We start from the raw sequence: 6,000 nt of genomic DNA, 5'->3' as shown, positions 1-6,000 counted from the left end.
TATATATGTGTATATTTTATATATATATATATATATATATATATACAGTCCATACACATATACGTATATATAATTTATATGTTTATATATATATATATATATATATATATATATATATATATATATATATATATATATATATATATATATATATATATATATATATATATATATATATATATATATATATATATATATATATATATATATATATTTACTTTTTCTTCCTATTTGGCAAAGACCTCTACCCTCATAAAGCGTGTCTTTGGAGAGGAAGACATCCATCTTCACAACTAATAATTCCATTGGAGGGGCGGGGGTAGGGGTGGGGTAACCTCGCCTCCTCAATTGGCGCCATCTGCGCGCGCTTCCCGCTTTGAAAAGACGCGAGGTATTCTCATCAGGTGTTTCCCATCAACAGCGCGAGGCGCACGTGCCGCCGACTGTAATCAGATTACCGCAACGGAATAACGGAATTATGTTTAATGTAAGTATAAAAATGCATAATCACACACGGTAACTTTCTGATGTGATACTACTTTATTAGATTACATGTTTGTGGAAGACTACAGAAAGTCTGGACAAATATCGGTAATATTAAAGATTAGGTAATAATTAATCGATTAAATACAAAGTGCATGATTCATACAATTATTGAAAATATATACTTTATTTTTCGGACTATTAGTCGCAGTTTTTTTCATAGTTTGGCCGGGGGTGCGACTTATACTCAGGAGCGACTTATGTGTGAAATTATTAACACATTACCGTAAAATATCAAATATTATTATTTAGCTCATTCACGTAAGAGACTAGACGTATAAGATTTCATGGGATTTAGCGATTAGGAGTGATAGATTGTTTGGTAAACGTATAGCATGTTCTATATGTTACAGTTATTTGAATGACTCTTACCATAATATGTTGCGTTAACATACCAGGCACGTTCTCAGTTGGTTATTTATGCCTCATATACCGTACACTTATTCAGCCTGTTGTTCACTATTCTTTATTTATTTTAAATTGCCTTTCAAATGTCTATTCTTGGTGTTGGGTTTTATCAAATACATTTCCCCAAAAAATACAACTTATACTCCAGTGCGATTTATATATGTTTTTTTCCTTCTTTATTGTGCATTTTCGGCAGGTGCGACTTATACTCCGGTGCGACTTATACTCCGAAAAATACGGTACTTGTTTTTTTATAGATATACAGGTATAAATTAATTTCTTATTTTAAATTTGCTCTATTAATTTGCTATTTAATAAAAAAAAAATGTATTGAAACATTTCAACAATGTTTTGAAATAATTAATCATCTAATGTTTTAATGATCTATTTATGAAATAAAACACGTTTTTATATTCCATACATACTGTATGTACTACATATTCCCTGTAGCCTGCTACTAAAAATGAATAAACGTGCAGAATGGAGCCATAACTGCAATAGCAAAAAAGAACCACAGGGTGGAAGACTAATCAAATGATGAACGTTTAACGTTCACATGTCCATCCGTCCATCCATTCTACCGCACAAGTCATATTAGAAAAAAATACTTTGAACGAACTAGTTTGAATGTGCGCACAGGTCTAGAAAAAAGAATAATACATTCTTGACACTGCATTGATGTTTATTTATATACATCTTCAGTATTTGCCGCCCCAACAATGAGATGGGGCGAGGTCACGCACCAGTCTTGACCTCCATTTGTGTTCTTTCTGTGTGTGCGTGCTCGTGGAGTGTCCTCCGCGTGGGTGTTTGTGCACGCGCGCGCGTTTGCGCGCGCGTGTGTGTGTGCGTGTGTGTGCGCGCGCGCGCACGTGCGTGTGCGCTGGGGGGGACAAGATGCAGTTGAAAGGAAGATAAAATATTGATTTTTTTCCCCACAGTTTCGTTATTGCTGGGGGCAGATATGTTGTCTTTGAAAGAATCTCAATCATCTGCTTTGCACTTTTTTCAACAAACAAAACATAGAGTCTGTCAGTGAGAATAGCTTTATATTTCATGCATCTTTATTTTATAACATAACTATGTTCATATGTACATGCATATATATACAGTATATGTGTATACATTTAAAACACATACAATGATCTGTCTATATGTGTTGGCCCTGTGATGAGGTGGCGACTTGTCCAGGGTGTACCCAGCCTTCCGCCCGAATGCAGCTGCATAGGCTCCAGCACCCCCCGCGACCCCAAAAGGGACAAGCGGTAGAAATGAATGAATGGATGGATGGATGGATACAATGATCAATAGTTCAAATAATTTATAGACTGCATCAATAAATCGAGAAATCAATGAAATATCATTATTTTTATAAAAATATAGACGTATAGGGGCGGTATAACTCGGTTGGTAGAGTGGCCGTGCCAGCAACTTGAGGGTTCCAGGTTCGATCCCCGCTTCCGCCATCCTAATCACTTCCGTTGTGTCCTTGGGCAAGGCACTTTGCCCACCTGCTCCCAGTGCCACCCACACTGATTTAAATGTAACTTAGATATTGGGTTTCACTACACTACACTGCTGCTGTGACCCAATGTCACCTCCATATTTATACTGTTGACTGTCAATCAGAATGTGCAATAATGTAATGTTACTTACTGTGCCTTGTATATACATATTTATTTGTATTTTTATTTTTAGCTAAGTACCGTGTGACTTGTTGAAGGGTGGACTAGCAAAGTAAGATTTTCATTGTACGGCAAACTGTCTGTTTAACTGTGCATATGACAATAAACAATCTTGAATCTTGAATCTTGAACTATGTAAAGCGCTCTGAGTCACTAGAGAAAAAACGCTATATAAATATAATTCACTTCAAATATAATTCACTAGACATAAATTTGCATAACTAACAATCTAAATTGAAATATATATTTTTAAATGATTTAGATGGAATTAATCATTTATTGGATATTTTTTTATTTGCGATATATGTTAAATCATGAATGTTAAAAATAATGTATAGTTGTATTATGTATGTTTGTGTTGTTCCACACTTCCACTGTTGGAGTTTGTTATTTAAATAAAATCACATTTCACATAGTGGTGTCCTTGTGATGTCACACTGTTAAATTTGTATGGATTTTCATGTATAGTATTATCCATGTATTTATATTATTTTTATTTATTGTTATTTTATTGTATTTTAACAACTGTTTTGGATCAATTAAATACAATATCATGAAAAAACAAAAAACATGTGGGTAAAAAAAAGTATGGGACACATAGGAAATGAATGAGTAGATCTACTCAGCAGGTCTGGCTGACGGCGCCCCCTACCGGCCATATGTGGCACTACAGCCTAGCATGCTAGCAGTGTGAACATTCCAAAGTGGCGGAGACTCCTGTTGTTTGCCAGACTGTTTCCACTGTAAGACAACTCTTTTAATAGCGACACAACTGTTTAACCAGCAACACAACTCAGTTACGAGCTCTGCATGGCGACCCAGCGACAGGAATGACGATAGCAGGTGAGTTTGACTTCAATAAGAATGTGCTTCGTGTGTGTGTTGACGTGCTCATTTGTCAAGGTGAGACTAATGTGCTGTAGCCAACATATATTTTGTTTATATGTGTGTGTGTTAGTTCGCTTTATGAGACATGAAAGTTACATTAGTGTTTAAAAGTAAAAAGGCACGCCCTTGTTGTCTACCTGTATGATTTCATCACACAGACCGACGCACTAACCGAAGCCGAGTGAACTTCTTTAATAAGCATGTTGTCTACGCGTGCCCTGTTATTGTTGTGTGGTAAGCATGTTCACGGTTGTAAAAGGGATTTGTGCATCGTGTTCAAAGTGAAAGTGAGTTCTTTTTTGCACATCGCCGCTCAGCTGGCGAAGCGGCGGAAGGATACATGCCAGCGCGTATTAGTGGTCAGCGAGCAGGGTGTACTCCGCCTTCCGCCCGAGTGCAGCTGGGATAGGCTCCAGCGACCCCGAAAGGGACAAGCGGTATGAGATGGATGGATGGATAGCAGAAGGATACTTAAATGTTTTTGTTTTAATTGTATGAATGTAGAGCAGTGGTTCTCAAACTTCATTCACCAAGTACCACCTCAGAGAAAAAACGTGGCTCTCCAAGTACCACCATATTGACCAACGTAAAATACAGTAGCGTAGTAGACCTAAGTATTCATTAAAAACAAGGACGAGGTTTTTTTTTTTAACATGTATATTTATTATTGTTGGCCATTTTAACAATGCACACAGTTTGAACAGTAGACTTAGACTTAGACCAGGGGTCTGCAACCCACGGCTCTGGGGCTGCATGCGGCTCTTTCATGCCTCCAGCCTGGCTCCCTTTGGCTTTTAAAACATTTAAATAAATAATGGCTATTTAATTTTAATTTATTCATTTTATTTAGTTAGTCTACTTTAATGTAGCCGTTTTTATTTTAGAGTTTGTGATCTTGCAATATTTTGTCTATCGAAATGTGCGTAACACCCCCGATGCGTCATCTTTTGCTGCCAAGCAATTGTATTGTTTTTAGTGGTCGACCCCCAGTAAATTAGCAATGGACAAATCAAAAAGAGAAACATTTCTGATGAAAATAAAACATTTAATGCTACACGGACAGTATCATTTGCGTTTACTGTTGACGAGGTTGGTTCACCTGTGTGCTTAATATGTGGGGAGAAAATAGCAAACAACAAAAAATGAAATGTGGAAATACATTTCCAGAACAAACACACAGTATTTGCAGAAAAATACTACCAAGCTGGAGATGACCGAAAAAGAGCAGTTTCGGAACTGCTGCGGAAAGCTGATCAGAGCAAAAACACTTGCTATGTCATATTCTGTCTAGTGTTTGATTTCATAAATACTATAGCTTAAATGTAATGAAACTAAAAGTAGTGTTATTGTCATTTTAGGGCTCAGACAAAGTTTGTGGCTCTAGGTGGGTTAACTTTGGTGGGAAATGGGCTCAAATGGCTCTTTGTATGCTGAAGGTTGCCGACCCCTGACTTAGACAAACTTTATTGATCCACAAGGGAAATTGTTCCACACAGTAGCTCAGTTACAAATGATGGAAACGATGGAAAGGACAATGCAGGTATAAAATAGACTAAAAGCAATATAACATATATACGTAATATTTACATAATTACATAATATATGTACAGTATAGGATATATACTGATATATTATATTATATGTTACAATATATAGTTCACAGTAACACTGTGTTTTGAAAATTAGAAAATAAAACACTGTGCTTTGATCAGTGTTAGATGGAGCTTGCATGCCACTAGTGGTGCACGTACCTTTTGAAAATCACTGATGTAGAAGAACAATTAAGACTTAGACTTAGACTTCCTTTTATTGTCATTCAAATTAGAACTTTACAGTACAGATAAGAACAAAATGTTGTTGCATTAGCTCGTTGTAGTGCAGGATAAAAGAGCAATAAGGTGCAGATATAAATAAATAGATTACTGTACCGATAAATATATTGCACTTTTGCATATCCATCCACGTTTATTATATTGTCTTTATATTCCAGCGAGTTAATTTGTTTTTGGGGGGAATTGAGGGGATTATTATTGATGCGTTCAAGAGTCTTATGGCCTCAGGGAAGAAGCTGTTACAGAACCTGGAGGTTCTGCTACGGAGGATGCGGAACCTTTTTCTAGAGTCCAGCAGTGAAAACAGTCCTTATTAAATTAATTATTCAATTCTAATTATGATTATTTATAATAAATTACCTGTGATGAGGTGGCGACTTGTCCAGGGTGTACCCCGCCTTCCGCCCGAATGCAGGTGAGATAGGCTCCAGCAACCCCCGCGACCCCAAAAAGGGACAAGCGGTAGTAAATGGATGGATGGATGGATGGATAATAAATTATTAATGAAAGGGCTTTTTAGAAATTTTTCAAACCATAAAGTACAACAAGAACACCATTGGCTAGCTTATGTTACCATTAGTGTTAAAACTGTCTACATTTTTAACAGTTACTAAGTTTATGTAATAAATAATTTTACCGGCCCG

General features: G+C 36.5%; 1 protein-coding gene across 2 annotated transcripts in view; it reads left to right on the top strand.

Moving 5' to 3' along the window:
• The first annotated feature begins 371 nt into the window (after positions 1-371).
• Positions 372-6,000, top strand: part of LOC133653128 (vang-like protein 1) — a 102,158-nt gene continuing 96,529 nt past the window's right edge. Inside the window, exon 1 of one of the 2 annotated variants that reach the window (XM_062052149.1) lies at positions 372-487. The gene's annotated coding sequence lies outside the window, so the exon portion shown is untranslated. Of the gene's footprint in view, positions 488-3,277; positions 3,480-6,000 lie in introns of those variants that run through there. The other variant, XM_062052147.1, reaches the window with a different exon arrangement.

The sequence above is a fragment of the Entelurus aequoreus genome, linkage group LG07 (assembly GCF_033978785.1).
Source record: "Entelurus aequoreus isolate RoL-2023_Sb linkage group LG07, RoL_Eaeq_v1.1, whole genome shotgun sequence".
Lineage (NCBI taxonomy): Eukaryota > Metazoa > Chordata > Actinopteri > Syngnathiformes > Syngnathidae > Entelurus > Entelurus aequoreus.
The sequence above is the reverse complement of the archived record's forward strand: the minus strand, read 5'-3'. Positions and strand labels throughout refer to the sequence as shown.